The sequence below is a fragment of the Cetorhinus maximus genome, chromosome 9 (genome assembly GCF_964194155.1).
Source record: "Cetorhinus maximus chromosome 9, sCetMax3.hap1.1, whole genome shotgun sequence".
Lineage (NCBI taxonomy): Eukaryota > Metazoa > Chordata > Chondrichthyes > Lamniformes > Cetorhinidae > Cetorhinus > Cetorhinus maximus.
The window spans coordinates 36,981,100-37,002,090 of NC_135887.1; the positions used below are offsets into that span (position 1 = coordinate 36,981,100).

Consider the following 20,991-nt stretch of genomic DNA (forward strand, 5'->3'; position numbering starts at 1 on the left):
GAAGAAAGTAATCAAAAATTTGGCTAAAATTGTGAAACAAGTGGAAATGGATATTCCATTGTTGAAACGTGAACTTCCATAGGCGTCGCAATGACACACATGATTAAAAAAGGATGATTTTCTCACAGCAATGCTAACCTACAGGTACCCCATTACAATGCCTCTGAATGTTCATGTTCTGCTAGCACATCCTTCTCATTGTCCTCCTCCTTTGAGGAAGCTTGTCTGTCCCCAACATCCCCTGTCACCAACTCCACTCCTCTTTGAAGAACCAGGTTGAGCATAATGCAGAGCACCACCACTATGGGAAAGATCCATGCCCACCCATATTGAAGGACGCCTTAGAGTGGTCAAGGTTCCTGATCCATCTTTTGATCAAACCATTGGCTTGCTGTATTCTGGCTCTGGTAGATAGAAGACACCTAATGAACCTCCTATGCACCTGGCTTGTCCATGGGAGTCTTAATGGCCACATATGTGCAGTTGATGACATCCTGCGCTTGAGGGAATCCTGCGATGGCCACAAACCCAATGAACCTCTCCGCCTGGTTGTCTGGGTTGGTGAGTTAGTGCACATTGTCGCTGGCCCTTATGAACATGGTCACCTCCTTGACGTACTGTTGGGCCACAGACAGGCAAGTCCCACACATGTCCCCAGTGGATCTCTGGGAAGAGGTGGAGGTATAAAAGTTGAGAACCATGGTGATCTTCAGCATCACTGGTACTGAGTGTCCACCAACCCCCATGGGTCTCAGTTTGTCCTGCAGCATGGCACAGAGATCAGTGGCTGCCTCCTTGGAAAGCCGCAGTCCTTGTTCAAACTGCTACTCAGACTACTGGAGAAAGTTGAGCCTCAGATGGTAGAACCTCTGCGCCCTTCTTCAGTATTCCCACTCCCAGGCTGGCCCTTTTGCTGGTCCTGAGGTTGATGTGCCCTGTCAGTAAATGGACCTCCTTCTCTCTGAGCTGCTCCTCATCCTCAATGAGGACCTGAAGCTTGAATGATAAGCCCCTGGGCAGGTGGCATTCTCCTAGTCCTAGGCCTTCTATCCAGACAATTCCCACCGCTTCCTGAATTATTCCCTTACAGCAAGTGCCATTGTCCCGTGTCACCCTAGCAGCATGCCGCTGCAGTGCTGGCATCTTTTTTCCCCCTTCTGCTTTCATTTGCCAAAGCCTGCTGTGCGCAACCCTCCCTGATACAGCACACTGGCTCTCTTAATCGTTGGCTGAGAGTGCCACCATTGACCTCCCGTTTTCTTGCTGCCTCCTTTAACCGGGTGAGGCCCATGGTCCCATGTGCCATCAGTAAAATAAGAAATGCACTAAAAGTCCAGTTAATTGGCTTTTTAAATACCTTAATTGTTGTCCTGCTGTATTGTTGTGTGAAGTCCATCCGCCATGGTTGCTGCCATTGGTAAAATCCAAAAGTGGCATAAAGACATTGAACTTTCAGCCAAACATGTTCTGTTCACATTTAACCATCCTCTGACCTCCCATCCCTGCCTCTGGACATGTTTTAAGTGGCCCAGATAATTTCCAGTCCAAGACTTGACCTTTCCAATGCCTTCCTCATTGGCTTCCTAAGCTCCACCTTTCAGAAACCCCAACATTCAAATTTCTGCCATCCCAATTGAACCTTGTTCATCCATCACTCCTGCTCACACAGATTTCTATTGGGCCCCTGTGCCCAAATTACATCGAATTAAAAATCTTGTCCTCATTAAAATCCCTTCTTTTACATCTGTAACCTACTCCAGCTCCATCCCTCAGCCCATGGTCTTCGGTTCTCTGATTCTAGCCTCTTGTCATTTCCTCCTTCTTTAACTCCACCAGACCCTTCGCCATCTTGGTCCAATTTTTAGCATTCCTTTGCTAAACCTCTAACTTTACTTCTCTCTCCACTTTTAAAAACCTTCACAAAACTTACCAATTCAACTATGTTTTCCGTCATTTATTCTAACTTTTTTATTATTGTTCAGGATCTGCAAAGAAGCAGCTTAGGATGTTTTCTTTACTAAAGACACTGTGTAAATACAAATTGTTCTTGTACCTTTTAGTTGAAGAAGGAGTGCTCTGAGCACAGATTCCTGTAGTGCTACCACCTATACAAGTACCTTCCCCATCCATGGGGATTTTTGGTAGGAAATCTTGCCCTATTCCCAGAATCTGATGAAAATGGTTCTAAGGTGCCACTACTTTTCTTTGTGGTGGTGCATGAGACACTGCCTTCTACTTATCCTCCTGTTCAATTTTAGGGAGTCTGCTGGAGTCAGACTTTCTCCAACTTCTCTGTAACCTCTGACAAAAATAGTCCTTGCAATATTGATGTTGACAATTCCAAGTTTGTCAACCTCTTTGTTACATTCAACATTTTGGAATAAGTTCAGCACTTACGACTATACATCTCAGGTATCCAACCTACACAGCTTCCAAAGTGATAGAAAGAATCCTCATTTCCACATAATATGGGAAGACTGGTTCAATTATCCTGTCCACTTACTTATATTCAGTGCCTTCAACATTCATCCACAATAATTTACGTTTAGTGCCTTTAATCCAGAAAAACATCTCAATTTGCTTTGCAATCCTGGTAAATCACTGAAGGTTCTCCTATTTGAACTCCCTGTGACAGAAACAGAAATTTGTATCTTCATTTAATATATTTTTAATTTAAAATTAACCAAAGTCAAAACATCAGATGCCCTTGCTTTGATAAGTTTTAAAACCAAAGAGAGGTAACATAGTCCATTAGTAATAGAGCAGTATATGGTGTTCTGAAACAAATTGAGATAATATTATCCTAATATGTGATAATGGCCCATTTGAACATATGCATTTTTTACAAATGGAAGTTGACTTCTGACTTCACTACAACCTTGGTCCAAACAGGGACAAAAGAGCTGAACTTAAGAGGTGAGATGAGAATGACTGCCCTTGACATCAAGGCTGCATTTGACCGAACGTGGCATCAAGGAGCCCTAGCAAAATTTAAATCAATGGCAACCAGGGGGAAAACTCTCCATTGGTTGGAGTTATACTTAACACAAAGGAACATGGTTGTGCTTGTTGGTGGCCAATCATATCAGTTCCAGGACATCACTGCAGAGTTCCTCAGGATAGTGTCCTAGGCCCAACCATCTTCAGCTGTTTTATCAATGATCTTCCTTTAATCATAAGGTCAAAAGTGGGGATGGTCACTGATGATTGCAAAATGTTCAGTACCATTCATGACACCTCTGATACTGAAGCAGTCTGTGTCCATATGCAACAAGACCTGCACAGCATTCAGACTTGGACTGATATGCGGGAAGTAATATTGGCGCCACACAAGTGCCAGGTAATAACCATCCCCAGTATGAGAGAATCTAACCATTGCCCTTTGACATTCAACAGCATTACCACCGCTGAATACCCCACCATCAACATCCTGGGGGTTACCGTTGACCAGAAACTGAACTGAACCAGCCATATAATTATTGTGGCTATAAGAGCAGGTCGGAGGCTGGGAATTCCGTGGCAGGTAACTCATCTCCTGACTCCCCAGAACCTGTCCAGCAACTACAAGCCACAGGAGTGTGCTGGAATATTCTCCACTTGCCTGGATGATTGCAGTTCCAACAACACTCAAGAAGCTTAATACAATCCAAGGCAAAGCAGCCCATTTGGTCGGCACCCCATCCACCACAGATACACAGTGTCAGCAGTCTGTACTATATACAGGATGCACTGCAGCAACTCACCAAGGCTCCTGCAACAGCATTTTCCAAACATGTAACCTCTACCATCTAGAAGGACAAGGGCAGTAGAGGCATGGAAACACCATACCTGCAAGTTCCCTTTCAGACTACACACTATCCTGACTTGGAACTATATCACAGTTCCTGCACTGTAGCTGGTCAAAACCCTGGAACTCCCATTGTAACGGCACTGTGGATGTACCTACATCAGATGGACTGCAAGGAGGTGGCACACCATCACTTTCTCAAGAGCAATTAGGGATGAGCAACAAATGTTGGCCTTGCGAGACATGCCCACATTCCATGAAAGAATAAAAAAGATCTAATCATGATCAACACAGGAAGCCCAATCTTGGAGAATGAAGCCAGTAATATCAAGACCTCTTTTGCTAAAGTGTAGAAATTGTTAGCATTCCAATTTTTGCAGATATATCAAAGGAATACATTATTTAATAAATTAAGGAACATCTTTAGGACCTTCAGCTCCACCCTATTCACGAAGGTAGTTTTGTACGAGAAACAGAATAGGAACTTAATGAGAAATCATATCTCATAACATAACAACACAGTCATGATGAGACGAGATAGTGTGAAATTGCTTCCTGAAAAAGCATATAATTAGCCCTCTGTTGAGTGACTCCAGTTCCATTGTATAATTATTGTTGTGTTGATAGTTTGCTACATACTTTTGCTTCAATATATCATTTATCTGCCAAAAAAATACTGGCCTGAATGTTGTGGTCAGCAGTGAAGGAATGTGCTTGCTGCCCACTATACTCACAGATGCCCGCAGTCGTTTCACAGATTTCTCAGCAGTGGTTTGCTGTCATCAGGTGTTGAATACAGTGTGGCACCCTTGACGTTTATGAGCAGGGAAAGACAGGGCATAGCTCTTCAACCAATCAGAGTAAAGAATCCTCACTGAGACATGCAGAGTCAGAAAAGGGAAGTATAAATTGGCAGTAATTATGAATTATCATGCCATCAAATATTCACTTACTATGAATATGCCAGCCCTAACTTTATCTGCCATGTTTAGTGGGTAACTAATAGGCAAATATAGCAATTTCAAGCCATTTTATGAATTTCAGTGTTGAATCTATTGGTGAAATACTGCTATAATGTAGCCTATGAAGGAGCAGGGTAACTCTGACAGCAGCATCAGTATTTCCATGTAAAACTACAGTGTCACAGTACTTTTACAGTGAAGAAGGAGGCCATTCGGCCCATTGAGTCTGCACTGACTCTCTGAAAGAGCATTCCACCTAGTCCCACTACCCTGCCTTATCCCTTGCACATTATTTATTTTCAGGTAGTAATCCAATTCCCTTTTGAATACATCAATCAAACCTGTCTCCACCACCCTTTCAGTTAGTTTGCTCCAGACTCCAACCACCCACTGGGTGAAAAAACTTTTCCTCACATCACATTTACTTCTTTTGCCAATTATTTTGAATCTGTGCCCTCTATTTCTTGATGTTTTCTTGAGTGGGAACAGCTTCTCACTATTTACCCTGTTCATACCCCTCAGGATCTTGAATACCTCTATCAAGTTCCCTCTCAGCCTTCTTTTCTCCAAGGAAAAGAGTCCAACCTCTTCAATCTATCCTCATAACTACAGTTTTTATCACTGGAATCATTCTTATGAATCTCCTCTATAATCTCTCCAAAGCCTTCACATCCTTTCTCAAGTATGGCACCCAGAACTTGACACAGAACTCCAGATGAGGCCTAACTAGTATCTTATACAAGTTCAACATGACCTCCTTACTCTTGTACTCAATGCCCCTATTAATAAATTCTAAGGTACTATATGCCTTATTAACTGCTCTCTCAACATGCGCTGCCATCTTCAATAACCTATGTACATATACACCGAGGTCCCTCTGTTCCTGCGCCTCCTTTAGAGGCTCTCCACTTTATTTTAGACCACCTCGCCATATTTTTTCTGCCAAAATTAATTGCCTCACACTTCTGTGCATTGAACCTCATCTGCCACTTGTCTGCCCAATCCACCAACATGTCTATGCCTTTTTGAAGTTCAAGACTATCCCCATCACAGTTGACAACATTTCCAATCTTCGTTTCACCTGCAAATTTTGAAATCATGCCCTGCACACCACAGTCTAGGTCATTAATATATATCAGGAAGAGCAAGAGTCCCAACACTGACCCCTGGGGAACTCTACTACAAACCTTCCTCCAATCTGAAAAACAACCATTTATCATTACACTCTGTTTCCTGTCACTCAGCCAATTTCTTATCCAAATGCTTACTTTCCCTTTTATTCTATGACCTAGAATTTTGCTCACAAGTCTGTTGTTTGGCGCTGTATCAAATGCCTTTTAAAAATCCATATACACCACATCAACAGTGTTTCCTTTATCAACCTTCTCTGTTACCTCCTTAAAAATCTCCAGTAAGTTAGTTAAAGATGATTTCCCCTTAATGAATCCATGCTGGCTTTCCTTAATTATTCTGCACTTGTCTAAGTGACTATTGATTTTATCCCATGTGCACGTGCTTATTCCAGAGATTGCTGTCTGAATAGCTCCATAATAATGATGAGTGCTGTTAGTCTTCCCAAGGTAAAATATGAACCAATAGCTTATAGGCAAAGGTACCACAGCATGTTTTTTTTGCCTTCTAAGGTAACTTGGGAATGTGGTTGATATCCCACATTATCTCCAGTTAACAGCCTCTTACAATTTAAATTTAATTGTTACACCTGAGCTACTCAAACACATACAGAAAATAAACTTGGAGGTTTTAGTTCATAAGATACTGAACTACTTACAGAAAATGCAGTTTATTCATTTACATAAGAGGTGTTGAAGTGTAACATACCCAAAATGGAGTTCAGATCAAACATAGTTTTTCTGCCGAGAACTAAGAATCTGAATTAACCCAAACATTCATTTCTTAAACTGGATCAGGAAAAGTAAAACACCAATACTGTATGTCATTATTCTTTCTGGAACTAATGTTAATAGATGATGAAAGCTATTAAGTACATGAAATGCACTATGATTTTGGGGGCACTTTTATCTGTGGTTGATGATTTTGTCAATTAGGACACTTTCAGCAATAGCAGAATAACTTTAGCAGATGGGTTAAGGTACTTTATTGGGAGCGAGGATGTGGAAAATGTGGAATATCTGTCAGATAGCTATTCAAATATTATTTTAAAGCTGTTTACTTGCTATGTAAAATCTATTTTTTAATCCATTCATGGGACGTGAGCATTACTAGTAAGACCAACATTTGTTGCCCATCCCTAATCGCTGCAGTGCAACATTGGCAGAAGTCACATCAACAGCATCTCACATTGGGGAAAGTATAATGAATATGACATAATGACAAGCAAGAAGGAAAAAGTGCATGAAGCAATCGGAGGCTGGATATAAAGGAGCGGGCGCAGAAAATAGATATGAAGGAGTGGGAACACAGTGGAGATTGGAAGCAGCTATAAAAGAGCGGGAGCCAAACCAAATACAGGAGAAATCAGAAAGTGACACCAGAGTGACGTCACAATCAACAGAGAAACAGAAAATCTAAATTAATCAATCATAAAGTAAGGCTTGATTGAATTTTTAAATAAAATATAAAAACCTGAAGCCAATTTGATCATTTATCTTATAATTAAAATCAGTGTTCAATTAATCATTCAAACCTAGAGAATGAAGTCAAAATTAAATAATAGGGGATATAACACTAAAAAATCTGAATTTTTCAGTAAATTATAATCTAAGTGTATTAGATAATAAGAGTTAAGCAAAAAATTCCAATTAACCTCCCGATTTTATAAAGTGATGTCAGCACAGGAGAAGCAGCTGATTGGTGAGTAGCGGGTGAATCTTTATTTATTTAACTAGCAAATATAATCCATTAAATACAGACACTGCAGGACAGCTCAGATGCATGAAGTGTGAATCCTGTTCCATGTGGGGACTTCAGCATACTTCTCAAGTCCTGGATGACTCCATGTGCAGGAAGTGTCATCAGCTGCAACAACTCGAGCTTCAGGTTTCTGCACTTGAGCAGCAGCGAGCATCACTACAGCACATCTGCAAGGTTGAGAGTTTTGTGGATAGCACATTTATAGATGTAGCCACCTCGCAGCTTAAGGGTGTGCAGACAGTGAGGGAAGGGGTGATCATCAGGCAGTCAAGAAGGACTCCCAGGCAAGTAGTGCAGGAGTCCCCTGAGTGCGTCTCACTATCCAGCCAGTATTCAGCTCAGAACAATGGTGAGAGTGATGGTTTATCTGGGGAGTACAGCCAGAGCCAGGTCCATGGCACCATGGCTGGCTCAGCTGTTTAGGGGGGCAGAAGAAAGATTGGAAAAGCGATAGTGATAGGGGATTCAATAGTTAGGGAAACAGTCAGGTGTCTCACTGGCCTCAGAGTCCAGGATGATATGTTGCCTCCCTGGTGCCAGGATCATGGATGCCATTGAGTGGCTGCAGAGCACTCCATGGGTGGATGAGCAGCCAGCAGTCATGGTCCATACCAGTACTAATGACTTAGGTAGAAAAAGGCAGGGGTTAGGGGGGCTAGGAAACCAGCAGGTAATTATTACTAGCTAATCAAAGGTAGTAATCTCTGGATTACTCAGGATACCACGTGCCACTGAGTACAGAAATAGGAGGATAGAGCAAATGAATGTGTGGTTGGAGAAATTGTGCAGGAAGTGGAGTTTTAGATTCCTGAGACTTTGGGACAAGTTCTGGGCAGAATGGGATCTGTACAGGCTGGAGGGATTGCACCTGACCAGAGCTGAGACCAATGTCTTTGCAGGGCGATTTGCTAGTGTTATTGGGGAGGGTTTAAACTATCTTGGCAGGGGTGTGAGAACCAGGAAGTAATATTAGAGATGAAAACCAAGATACACAGATAATTTGGGAGACAGGCAGTACTATGGTGGGAAACAGGTAATAGATGAGGCCAGAATAAGAGGGAATATAATGAAGTCTAAATTAGGCTTACTATGCATGAGTGTGATAAATAAGGTTGGTGAGCTGCAGGCTCAGATAACCAAGCGGAAATATGTTGTTCTGGTAATTATGGAGATGTGGCTCAAAAAAGAGTAGAACTGGGTACTAGATATTCTTAGATACAAGGTGTTCAGAAAAGATAGGGAAGGGAAGGAAGAAGGAAGGTAGCAGTATTGATTAAGGAGAACATTACAGTACTGGAGAGAGAGGATATCCTTGAGTGGTCAAGAACAGAAACAGGTTGGGTAGAAATAAGAAACAATAGAGGTCAGCTGATGAATCAGCACTGAAGGTGGCAAGGGCGCAGAATGCACTTGGGCGGGGGACTTCAATGTTCATCATCAAGAGTGGCTCAGTAGCACCACTACTGACCCAGCTGGCCGAGTCCAAAAGGACATAGCTGCTAGACTGGGTCTGCGGCAGGTGGTGAGGGAGCCAACAAGAGGGAAAAACATACTTGACCTCATCCTCCCCAGATCCATCTGTCCATGAAAGTATTGGTATGAGTGACCACCGCAGTCATTGTGGAGACGAAGTCCTGTCTTCACACTGAGGATATACTCTTATCGTGTTGTGTGGCACTACCACCATGCTAAATGGGATAAATCTCGAACAGATCTAGCAACTCAAGACTGGGCATCCATGAGGTGCTGTGGCCATCAGCAGTAGCCAAAATTGTACTCAAACACAATCTGTAACCTCATGTTCTGGCATATCCCCCACTCTACCATTACCATCAAGCCAGGGGATCAACCCTGGTTCAATGAAGTGCACAGGAGGGCATGCCAGGAGCAGCACCAGGCATACCTAAAGTGAGGTGTCAACTTTGTGAAGCTATAACAGAGGAGTACTTGCCTGCCAAACAGCATAAGCAGCAAGTGATAGACAGAGCTAAGTGATCCCAAAACCAACGGATCATATCTAAGCTCTGCAGTCCTACCACATGCAGTCGTGAATGGTGGTGGACAACTAAACAACTCACTGGAGAAGGAGGCTCCACAAATATCCCCATCCTCAATGATGGAGGAGTCCAGCACATTAATGCAAAAGATAAGGCTGAAGCATTTGCTACAATCTTCAGCGAGAAGTGCCGAGTAGATGATCCATCTTATCCTCCTCCAGAGGTCCCCAGCATCACAGTTGCCAGTCTTCAGCCAATTCAATTCACTCCACATATCAAGAAACTTCTGAAGGCACTGGATACTGCAAACACTATGGGCCCTGACAATATTCCGGCAATAATACTGATTATACTTGTGCTCCAGAACTTGTCGTGCCCCTGGCCAAGCTGTTCCAGTACAGCTACAACATTGCCATCTACCCGGCTATGTGGAAAATTGCCCAAGTATGTCCTGTACACAAAAATCAGGACAAGTCCAACCCGGCCAATTACTGCCCCATCAGTCTATTCTGGATCATCAGTAAAGTAAAGCAAGGGGTCATCAACAGTGCTATCAAGCAGCACTTGCTTAGCAATAACCTGCTCACTGAAGCCCAGTTTGGGTTCCGCCAGGGCCATTCCTGACCTCATTGCAGCCTTGGTTCAAACATGGACAAAAGAGCTGAACTCCAGAGATGAGGTGAGAGTTACTGCCCTTGACATCAAGGCCACATCTGACCGAGTAAGGTACAAGGAGCCCTAGCAAAACTGGGGTCCACTGGTTGGAGTCATACCTAGTACAAGGGAAGATGGTCTGGTTATTGGAGGTCAGTCATCTCAGCTCCAGGACATCATTGCAGGAGTTCCTCAGTGTAGTGTCCTAGGCCCAACCATCTTCAGCTGCTTCATCAATGACCTTCCTTCCATCATAAGGTCAGAAGTGGGACGCTTCACGAATTTGCGTGTCATCCTTGCGCAGGGGCCATGCTAATCTTCTCTGTATCGTTCCAATTTAATATGGCAATCACCTTGTTAAAACCAATTGCTAGTTAAACAGGTGATGGGCATTGATCCCATCTAAATAGAATAAAAAGATACAGCTGGAACACTTTGTGTGGAAGCTACTTGGAAGTCAGTAGTACTAAGTAGTTGTCTTGAAAATAAACCAGCTTGAACCAAAAGACCAGCCTGGATTAATTCTTCACCACAACATCTTATTGCGAGTATCATGGTAGCAGAGGATGAGCTTTAAGCTTTGCTGATTGATCGCTGTATATGAAGATTTCTGTCTCAAGCCTTTGAGGGAAAAGAAGTGTACTATTTCTGACAATTTAAGTTATGGGATGGTGCAAAATCGCAAGCTTTGACTATCCACCAATTTTTTCTGACTCTAAACCTTATCATGGAAGGCTGAAGTTGAAATGTGGACCCGGGTTACTTCCATACCCTGGCTGAAGCAAGGTATGGCTGTGGTGTTATCATTACCAGCCCAAAGTAAGATAAGGAGTAAGGTATTTTCATAGTGGAAACTGGATGATTTGGATCATGAAAAGGGATTGAACCTTCTGTTACAATTTTTAGATAAGTTTTACAAAAAGGATTAATTATTGGAAGCGTATGAAGCTTGGATGACCTTTGATAGGTTTAGGAAATCACATGATCAGTCCATGGAGGAATATATCATGGATTTTGATAAATGGTACAGGAGACTACAGAGATTTGAACTTGAAATTCCGGAATTGGTATTGGCATTTAAATTATTGGATTGTGCTCGCATTTCTCACATTGATAGTCTTTTAGTACTAAAAGGGATTCAGTTCCGGGGGAGAGAATCTCTCCTAGATCAAATGGCTGCTGCCCTGAAAAGATTTCTGGCGAAACAGTCATTCCCTGCCACTTTCTTAGCAAATGTGAACAACTATATTGTGAAACAAAGGATAGAGGATTCAATAGTAGCTGAATTTCGAGGTCGACCAAATATTAGATGAAGATTCCAATACAAAGATGGGGTTAATGACAAGAGATCTGAAAATTGTCGTAAACCTAGCCAATTTGAGAGTTGGGACAAAAAGCGTGCCTGGGACAGTGACCGTAGGCATTTAAACCCAAAAAATGCACGGGGAGTGATTAATCAGTGTTTTCAGTATGATTCCCAGTATCATTAAGTGATGAACTGCCCACAGCAAAGGAATCGCGTTTTTGAAGTGACCCACAAGATGAATTCATCTGAAACTGAAAATGATAATGGTTACTGCCATGATGGAATTGTATTCATCACTTGAGAGTCTGAATCCAATAATGAGTATCTTGATGGTAGATTCCTTCAACTGTGCAGTTCTGGACAGTGGTTGCACTTCTATAGTGTGCAGCATGGGCTGGCTTGACTGCTATCTGGAGTCTCTCGATGAGGCAGACGGACGGAAGGTCCAGGAGTATGAAAGCTCTGACTGCTTCAGGTTCGGAGATGACAACACATTAACATCCTCCGAACGGGTGATCCTCCCTTGTAAGGTAGCAGGGATCAATCTGTTTATCAGTACTAATATGGTTTCTAGCAAGATACCGCTATTGTTGAATCGACCTGCGATGAAGAAGGCTCAGATGACGCTAGGTTTGAAGAATGATAGAGCAGTCAAGTTTAGAAAAAATGTGGATCTCTATTTTACACGGTCAGGCCATTACTGCTTGCCGCTAAGGAAGCCAGAGATTTCTCATCAAAAATTTCATTTAAGCTTTGTTAACTGCTGAGAATAAGAATTTGGTGGACGAAAAGAAGATCATTTGGAAATTACATAGACAGTTTGCACATCCAGCGCCACAGAAATTGAAGATTCTACTCCAAGATGGGGGAGTGGTCGATTAAAGGAAATTATGACCTTATTGAACAAATCACTGCTCATTGTGAAGTTTGCCTTAAATATCGCAAGACACCACCACATCCTGTTATGAGTTTGCCACCAGCCAGGGAGTTTAACGATGCAGTGGCAATGGACTTGAAAGTTTGGGTCAAGGATAGGGGTATTTTATTCTACACTTCTTGGATATGGCAACCAGATTTAGCCTATCCACTGTGATACATAGTAAAGATAAAAGGACCATTGTCGATAAGGCCATGGAGAAAAGGGTAGGAACAGGATTAGGAACACCAACAAAGTTCCTCACAGAATGGTGGGGAATTCGCCAATGAGGAATTTCAAGATATGTGAGAAAATTTAAACATCATAGTTATGCACACTGCAGCTGAGAGCCTGTTTAGTAATGGTCTTTGTGAAAGAAACCATGCGGTGATAGATGACATGTTACATCAAATATTAGCTGATCAACCAGATTGTAAATAGCAAATGGCGCTAGCATGGGCGGTGCATGCAAATGGCTGGGGGTTACAGTCCCTACCAGTTGGTGTACGGAAGAAATCCGAAGTTACCATCGGTGTTGTCAGATGCTCCCCCTGCTCTAGAAGGGACTAGCATTAGCTCCACCTTTTATACTCCTCTGAGCACTTTGCATGCGGACAGAAAAGCTTCCACTAAAGCTGAGGTTTCGGAGAAAATTTGGCAGGCCCTACGTCATCGCATAAGACCATCAGGAATACAATTTAGACAAGGAGACATGGTATATTATAAAAGGGAAAGCCAGGAAGAGTGGATAGGATCTGGCAAGGTAATAGGGAGTGATGGGGAAAGTAGTAATTGTGTTACACGGCAATCAAACTGTTCAGGTACATTCTTCACGGTTTATTGGTACTGACTATACCTTTGCAGGTTCTGAACAGGGCATAGAATTCGAGGAGGCACCAATACCTTCACATACACATACATTGGGTAGTTATGAGGAGCAGACGATGGCAGATACAGGGTTGACTGACTATGAACAAAGTAATACTGAAGTACAGGACAACGCTATTCGTCCAAAAGGGCAACTACCCAAAGTAGGAACAAAGATAACATATATGCCAGAAGGGACCAGTGTATGGAGGGATGCCACTATCATAGGGAGAGCAGGAAAGGCCACTGGTAAATACAAGCATTGGCTAAATGTGCAGGATGAAGGACAGGAGACAAGACCTATCGATTGGCAAACCAAGGTAAAGATGTGGAAACCCAGAAAGCACAGTATGAGTTTTGACAGTGGACCAGAAAGTGGTCGTGACCCTAGAAAAAATCACAGACTTGCAAACAGAGTTCTGTTTGCATGGGAGAACGATCATATAGTAGCAGTCCAGAAAGGGAGAGGAATGTGAGTAGAGGCTGTAGCTTAACAAGGAGGACTAGAGAGCAAGCTAGCAATCTCAATAGAAGTACTTATGACCGAGAGATTCTAGTAGCTGCTAATAAATTGGAAAGTAAGCTGATAAAGGAAGCCAAACGGAAAGAGTTGGAAAGTTGGAAGGAATTTGGGGTATATTCTGAAATACCTGACCGAGGACAGGCAACTTTATCTCACAGATGGATCTGTCCAGAAAAAGTACTCCCAGACGGCACATATAAGGCCAAAGTGAGATTAGTAGCCTGAGGCTTTGAAGAGAGACCAGGAGATCAGGATGTCAGTGAATTCGCCTACTGCAGGGAAAGTGAGTTTGAAGATTTTTTTTAGTTATTTTAGCATCCTATTCCTGGGAGTGCAAATCAATTGATATAAAGGCTGCGTTTTTACAGGGGGAGAAGTTTCAAAGGGAAGTTTTTTTGAAACCACCCAAAGAAGCCAGGGATGTAGAAGGAAAGCTATGGAAATTGAACAAATGTGTTTATGGGTTGAATAATGGATCAAGAGTATGCTATTTTTCCGTGAGGCCTGTCCTGTTCAAAACGGTTGCAGTCAGTTAAAGGCAGACCCCGTGATGTTCTACTGGTCCCATAAGGAGAAACTAGCTGGAATCTTTATCATGCATGTTGATGCTTTCCTATGGGGAGATTCTGTAGAATTTGAACAATGGGTTATCGAAAAGATAAAGAAGGAGTTCCATGTCGGAGGTCAGGCTTCAGGGGCCTTTAAATACATAGGTTTAGACATTAAGCAGAGCAAGTTAGGAGTGACATTGAATCAACAATCTTGTCTAGAAAATGTTAATCATATCCCAATAACTCGTTTTAGATCCTCACAAAAAGAGGATCCTGCTACCAAGGAAGAAACGGAACAGTTGAGAAGCTTGATTGGGCAGTTGGGTTGTGCACTCAGACTAGGCCTGACACTAGTTATGATATGTTGGAGCTGAGTACCATGATGAAACATGCCACAGTTGAGCACGTTCTAAGAGCAAACAAAATACTTTAAAAAATTAAATTCTAAGAGATGTGTGCTCAAGTTTCCAGCCTTGGGTGATCCAGAAGATATGAGTTTGGTCATTTTTAGTGATGCTTCACATGCCAATCTTCCAGGTGGGTACTCTAACTCAGCAGCGTTTAACAGATTCTTGTGGGAAAGAATGATAAATGTTGCCCACTGGCTTGGGAGGCCAAGAAAATAAAAAGGGTAGTGAAAAGCACCTTAGCTGCTGAAATGCTGGCCTTGGTAGAAGCATTAGATATGGGGGTTTACTTATCCAATATATTGACGGGAATATTATATACTGGGCACTATGTGGGAGAAGTTTGCCCATAGAATGTTATGTTGATAATCGGTCTCTTTGGGACAAAAAGTGTCACAGAAAAGGGGCTAAGAAAAGACCTAGTCAGCATATGGGATGTTAGAGAGAAGAGAGATCTCTAAGATAAAATGGGTTGACACAAGTCACCAACTATCAGATTGTTTTACGAAAAGAAATGCCTGCTGTAAGAAATTATTAAATGTGTTGTAAGAGGGGTGTCTTATAATGATGCAATGGAAAAAATTTTTTTTTTGTTTTTAAGTGTTTATAAATGCGGTAAAAGAAATTTGGGAATTATAGATGTGGAAATTTGTGACATTATTTCCATCTGTTTGTTTAAAAATAAGTTCTTAGGTTTTAGAGGGGAATCTGTTAATATGGCAATCACCTTGTTAAAACCAATTGCTACTTAAACAGTTGATGGGCATTGATTATTGCATCTAAATAGAATAAAGAGAAAAAGCTGGAACACTTTGTGTGGAAGCTACTTGGGAGTCATTAGCACCGAGGAGCTGCTTTGAAAATAAACCAGCTTGAACCAAAAGACCAGCCTGGATTAATTCTTCCACCACAACCTCTTATTGTGCAATCATCAGTGAATGTTACTCACAATGTTCAGCACCATTCGCAACTCCTCAGATGTTGAAGCAGTCCATGTCCAAATGCAGCAAGACTTGGACAATATCCAGGTTTGGGCTGATAAGCGGCAAGTAACATTCATGCCACACAATTGTCAGGTAATGGCCATCTCCAACAACCATCGCCCCTTGATGTTCAATGGCATTACCATCACTAAGTCCCCCACCATTAACATCCCAGAGGTTACCATTAACCAGAAACTGACTGGATTAGCCATATAAATACTGTGGCTACAAGAACAGGTCAGAGGCTAGGAATCCTGCGACAAGTAACACCCCCTAACTCCCCAAAGCCTGTCCACCATCTACAAGGCACAAGTCAGGAGTGTGGTGGAATACTCCCCACATGCCTGGATGACTGCAGCTCCCACAACACTCAAGAAGCTTGACACCATCCAGGACAAATCAGCCCGCTTGATTGGCACCCCATCCACAAAGATACACTCCCTCCACCACCATGCACAGTAGCAGCAGTGTGTACCATCTACAAGATGCTCTGCAGGAATTCACCAAAGCTTCTTAAACAGCACCTTCCAAACCCATGACCACTACCATCTAGAAGAACAAGGGCAGCAAATAGATGGGAACACCATCACCTGGAAGTTCCCCTCGCCATCCTGACTTGGAAATATATAGCCATTCCTTCATCATCTCTAGGTCAATCCTGGAACTCCCTTCCAGCAGCACTGTGGGTGAACTTACACCACATGGACTGCAGCAGTTCAAGAAGGCAGCCCACCACCACCTTCTCAAGGTCAACTAGGGATGAGCAATAAATGCTAGCCCAGCCAACGAAGCCCACATCCCCTGAATGAATAAAAAAAGAATTAAGATCCAGGACTTCCATTTCACCCTTGTCATGCATGCCAAGTCAAGGGGCCCGGAAGCAGATGTATAATCCGCTGCTCCCAGGTGTTTTCAATGCAATTTCACGCTAGGTGGCCAATTAAGGCCCGCCCAGCGTGAAATGCATCTTTTCATTGGTCAAAGGGGCTGGTTGTTGGGAGGGGGGGGACGACAGCCTGTTGGGTGCCAGGCCCAATGACAACCCAGTGGTGGATTCAAAAGCAGCAGAGGCAGCTCCCTGAAGGCTGCCAGGGGACACAGAGGGAGCTGGCGAGTTTTGAGGAAGAAGCATTTTGTGTGGCATAGCAATGACATCTGCACTTGCTGGGCACAATAGGTGGGTTTCAAGGGCCCCCCTCCCCATGGTGCTCAGGGGTGTAAGGATCTGTGTGCCAACTGTCACTCACACTGGTGCCGGCCAAGGCGGTGAGCTCTGGCTGCTTGGCCTGATTGCTTTTGTGCGTTGAGGGCCATGACTTGGATGTGCCCTGCAAGGTGTTCCTCAGGTGGGGTTGGCCAGGCTGCAATGGTGCTGCAGGTAGAGAGTGGTCTAATAAATGCTCCTCTGTCCTTTCAGGAGAAGAGAAGCCATAACACCATCAAGAGATCAAAGCCAGGCAGAGCCCCCCCACCAAACCTTATGAGGTACAAGATGGAAGCTCTGGAGATGGAGAGCTGACGCCCAGCTCAGTCCACCAGTCGTGGAGAGGCAGGAGCTCTGACGAAGGTAAGAGTGCAGTGCACAGATGCGAGAGTGTCAGAGTGTAAATATTGTTGTGTTATCTCATCTGAAATGGAAACCTCAAACCTTTAGTCCCCATTGTTCATTGAATGACGATGGCACGATGATGCAGATCTCCATTCTCTCACCAGCCTGCCGAGCATGCAAAGTGACAGTGTGATGACTGATTCTACTGACATGTTGTTTTCCTCCCCTGGAATTGTCATCCAGCAAACAATTGCAGGAGCCCGAGGAGCCACACTTGACACCAGAGGACCAGTGACCATTCAGATGCACCTGTGTCACACCCGCTCTCTGCACCAGGCATCAGCGCAGATACAAGCACCTCGGTGGGCATTAGATTGTCAGTTACAATGTCAGTGCACAGTGGGGAGAGCACGGCACACTCGCATGAGGAGCTGGTGGAGGCAGAGTGCACCCAGGGTGCCGGCAGTTGGGAGGACTGCTGGAGACCAGGACCATGCTGAGTCCAAGGCAGATGATGAGCCTCTGGAGTCATCTATTAGGCAGCAGATGCTGGATATCTGCAGGAGGATCTGGCGGAGATTCCTGAGGGTTTGCATACCATGATCTCTGCCATGGAGGAACCCATGCGGAGCATGAGCACTGCATTGATCCTGAGCACCGAGCACATTGCCTCCTCCATTGACAGAGTGGTGACTCTCCTGGAAAGGCAGCTCCAGGAACAGAGTCAGGGGTCTCTGGGATTACGCTCGGACCCCTGACACAGACAATGACCTCAGGAGGTCACTGCCAGTGTGAGAGGTGGATGCTGCTCCTAATTTCTCTGCTAGGTGCCCATCCATCAATGGTGAGCAGGGCATTCCAGACTGACCTCATGTTGGCAGGCAAGCTTTGTGCCATCCCTGCGGGCTCTGCTCAGGGTGCTCTGGATGGCAGCAGCAGCTCCTCCACCCCTCTGCCAGTGACTGTGCCATCTGATGAGGCAGCACTGACTGAGGAATGCCCAGCCATGGCACTGGACGCACCCTCACAGGCAGTGGCTGCGCAGGCTCTGCCGGCCAGAGGACGACCACCAGGGGGATCAGGGCTGACATGATACCTGAGTCAGCATGCTGCCTCCAATGCTGCTGCCAGCAAGTGGGGGCTGGTGGTGGGTGGGCAGGGGGTGGGGGGGGGACACCAAGACACCACACTCACAAACATTCGTCTAAATTGCTGTGAGCACAAGAGGGACTTTTCATGGGTGATCTTCCGTTCTGCCATTATTTGTTAAGTTGTTCATGTGTGACTGTTAACACCTTTATAATTATGTTCGTTGTCTGTAAGTGCCACGAGCATATAAATATTGCTTTTGTGTTAATGGCTTGAGTATGCTTCACTTGTTTTATAGGTGCAGGGCACACCAGTATCTCATGCTGGATGTGAGGAGCTCTAAACTTTATTGCACAGGTACTGAGTGAACTTTGAGTTCAATGGAATGGATCATTGCAAACATCTGGTGAGAAGACGGCACCCCTGGCATGAGGTGGAAGCAGTGCCTTGGCAGCCTAGCTGAAGGTGCATTGAATCAAGGCCTCCCTGGTGTCCCTGCCTCCCTTAAGGTTCCAGACGTCTGCCTCCATATCCTACCATGTTCTTCCCTGGGATCCTCTTCTGATCCACCACTGGAATCATCACCTATGGCCTGCGCAGCTGCCTCAAAATCCTCTTCGTCCAGTGGGTGCCCCTTGCCAGAGCCAGATTGTGGAGAGCGTAGCATGCAATGACTTTAAGAGACACATGCTCTGGAAGATATTGCAGTGTGCCCCCTTATTGGTCCAGGCATCTGAACCTCATCTTCAGCAGGCCAATAGTCCTTTCTATCACCGCCTACGAGGCATGACTCCTATTATATCTCTGCTCTGCTTTTGTCCTTGGGTGTCAGAGAAGCGTCATAAGCCACCTTTTCAATGGATAGCCCTTGTCACCCAGCAGCCATCCATCCAACTGAGCTGGAGAGATGAACAGCCGCGGCACCTATTAGTGTCGGAGGATGTATGCATCATGGGAGCTGCCAGGGTACCTTGCACAGACTTGCAGAACCTGCGTCTTGTGGTCTCAAACTATCTGCACGTTGATGGAGTGGAAGCGCTTCCTGTTCACGAAGGCACCCGGCTTACCTGCTGGTGCCTTGATGGCCACATGAATGTAGTCGATGGCGCCCTGGATACAGGGGAACCCAGCAAGCGAAGCCTCTGGCGCACTCAGCTTGGCTGGCCTTATCCGTCCAGTAAGGAATAAATGTCATGACCCACCTGAACAGAGCGTCAGTGATCAGCTTGACTCAACTATGGACAGCTGATTGGGACATTCCACACAGATCCCCCACTGACCCCTGGAAAGAGCCAGAAGCATTGAAGGTAAGGGCCACTGTGACCTTTAGAGCCACTGGCATGGGGTGGCCACCACATAGTAGCAGGTGATCTCCGGCCCAATCATCTGACATATGTGGAGGTCACAGTCTCCCTGGAGAGACGGAGTCTCCTTCGGCACTGCACCTCTGATATGTTGAGGTAGCTGCATTGCTGCCTGTACACTCTGGCAGCAGGATAGTGGCATCTTTTGCGACCCTTTCCACCTTGGACTCCCTGCTTGCTCTGCGCCCCCTGTGCCTGCACCTCTCCTCCCACCGGTTGCTCTTTTGGAGGCTGCCTACAGCCACCTGGCCTCCTCTCCCTTCTGCCCCTCTCTTCCTCCTCAGGAGGTTCCACCAGTGGAGTACACAATCCCCATTACCAGAAAAACAGAAAACTGTCTGGTGACCAGAAGGGTCCACACGGTATAAATCCTCAAGGGGCCTTGGAAACACCAATGAGTCCTGAGATGTAGGGTAGCAATGCAAAGACAAACTCAAAACAGAGATAAAGCTGTCAAGTTTCAGTAAGCAACCAGCAGCAAACTATCTCCTAAACTTTTCACACTCACAATGGCAATGCTCCAGCCCATTTTATCCCGTTGTTGGCTGACAATTTGATAAAAACGTGCTGCCCGCCTGCCCATTTTGCCTGTGCAACGAGTGGAAAAACCACACAGGCAACGTAAAATCATAGTCAGTAGGCTTTTTAATGGCCTTAATTGGCCCTATAATTGTTGGCGAGTGTGGCTCCAACTCCGCGTGCCCGCCAAACTCAATATTGCATGCGTGCATGATGACATCAGGACATACGCCTGACGTCATTTCGCACAATTTCACGTGCGTTCGGTTCAGGCATACACCCGACGTCGGAATGTAAAATTCAGGCCTAGGTTGAAAATAGAAGATTCAGAGAGGAAGAGAAAAACAAATAAGGGAAGCAAAGAGAGTTTGAAAAGAGACTGACGGCTAACATAAAAGGGATTTAAAAGTCTTCTAAGGATATATACATAGTAAAAGGATGATAAAAGGAGAGGTGAGGCTGATTAGGAATCTAAAAGGGGATTTAAACATGGGGACAGCGGACGTGGCTGAGGTACTACTAAATGAGTGCTCTCCCAAGGAAAAAGATGCTGCCCAAGTCATAGTGAAAGAGGAAGTAGTTGGAACATTGGATGGGCTAAAAACTGATAAAGGAGGTATTAGAT

At 44.5% G+C, this 20,991-nt stretch overlaps 1 pseudogene; it reads right to left on the reverse strand.

Annotated features, from left to right (window-relative positions):
* Positions 1 to 10,551: 10,551 nt before the first annotated feature.
* Positions 10,552 to 10,646, reverse strand: LOC144685097 (U6 spliceosomal RNA; annotated as a pseudogene).
* Between the last annotated feature and the right edge of the window lie 10,345 nt (positions 10,647 to 20,991).